Raw genomic sequence first — 1,883 nt, forward strand, 5'->3', positions numbered from 1 at the left:
GCAGCACTGCATGTGTTACACATACATCGAAATCTATAATTTTTACCACAATACACGTGCAAAAATTCGAATAATAATATTTATATTTACATCCGCAATACAAAAGAACGTGTATGCAATCTTTGATTTGCCGGCGCTATTAAGATATTTCATGGAATCACCCTTGCATTTTCTTTTCCTTTGGTAGACAAAATAATCTTTTCTCCTTTAGGCACAAGGCCCGAAATGTTTGAGAAGGTGGCCAGTCGATTAGATCGACACCAGTACGCAACTGCTACTTAATTTATCGATCACCGATAGGATGAGAGGCAAAGTCGACCTCGGCGGAATTTGAACGCAGAACGTAAAGACAGCCGAAATACCGCTAAGCATTTCGCTCGGTGAGCTAGCGTTTATTATTTCTTTATTGCCCACAGAGGGCTAAACATAGCGGGGACAAACAATGACAGACAATGGAATTAAGTCGATTACATTGACCCCGAAACGATGAAAGGCAACACCAACCTCGGCGGAATTTGAACTCAGAATGTAGCGGCAGACGAAATACCGCTAAGCATTTCGCCCGGTGTACTAACGTTTCTGCCAGCTAGCCGCCTTAGGGTAAACAAATTCCGTCATGAATGATACGAAACCAATATTCCTTCTGTCTTCTAAATATATACCAACTATGTACGAATATGTATGAACGCCACCACACATCAGTAGATTTGATGACTGTTTATGAGTCTATTTTCTAATGCAAAAGATGATATCAATGGAAAGAGTAAATATTTTCATCACACACACACGCACACACACACACATGTGTGTGCATGCACATATAAACATACAGTTATTCCATGCATACGTATGCATATGAATATACCTACACATATAGGTATATGAATATACCTACACATATAGGTATATGAATATACCTACACATACAGGCGCAGGAGTGGCTGTTTGGTAAGTAGCTTACTCACCAACCACATGGTTCCGAGTTCAGTTCCACTGCGTGGAACTTTTGGCAAATGTCTTCTACTATAGCCTCGGGGCAACGAAAGCCTTGTGAGTGGATTTGGTAGACGGAAACTGAAAGAAGCCCGTCGTATATATGTATATGTTTGTGTGTGTATATGTTTGTGTGTCTGTGTTTGCCCCCCCCCCCAGCATCGCTTGAAAACCGACGCTGGTGTGTTTACGTCCCCGTAACTTAGCAGTTCGGCAAAAAAGACTAATAGAATAAATACTAAGCTTCCAAAGAATAAGTCCTGGGGTCGATTTGCTCGACTAAAATGGTGGTGCTCCAGCATTGCCGCAGTCAAATGACTGAAAGAGGTAAAAGAGTAAAAGAGTATATGCGTGTGTGTGTGTGCGTGCGTGAGTGTAGCGTATGAGGGTGTCAGTGTACTCTTACTATTGAATAGACAACTGGAAGTATTTAACTCAATGCAATTTATAAAAGTTATCAAGGAAAATACGTCCAATGTGCAAATTAATTTCTTTTCCTGTATTATTATGCAGCTGTTTCGCAAGGTCAGTTCTGCTTGTCAAAGCAAAATCAACATAACTAATTGCGTAGAACACTAAGATCTTTCCAAAGACTTTTCGATACTAAATCATTTTTTATTTTTTTATATTTCAAAAATACTCTTTCGTTTTAGGAGATAAGTCAAACTGAACTGATAAACGTTAGAAAGTAGAGCAATCCCACTAAGCAATGCAGCCAAATATTTATTATGCCTATCAGTATAAGATGCCACATAAATTTGCAGCAGAGACTTCAACGTAAATTTATTATAGGTTAAAAACGTTAAACTGCTGCTATATAGTTATACATAAATGCATGCATAGAGGCATACATACATACATACATACATACATATATACATACATATATA

This window comes from Octopus bimaculoides, chromosome 10, assembly GCF_001194135.2.
Source record: "Octopus bimaculoides isolate UCB-OBI-ISO-001 chromosome 10, ASM119413v2, whole genome shotgun sequence".
In the NCBI taxonomy this organism is placed as follows: domain Eukaryota; kingdom Metazoa; phylum Mollusca; class Cephalopoda; order Octopoda; family Octopodidae; genus Octopus; species Octopus bimaculoides.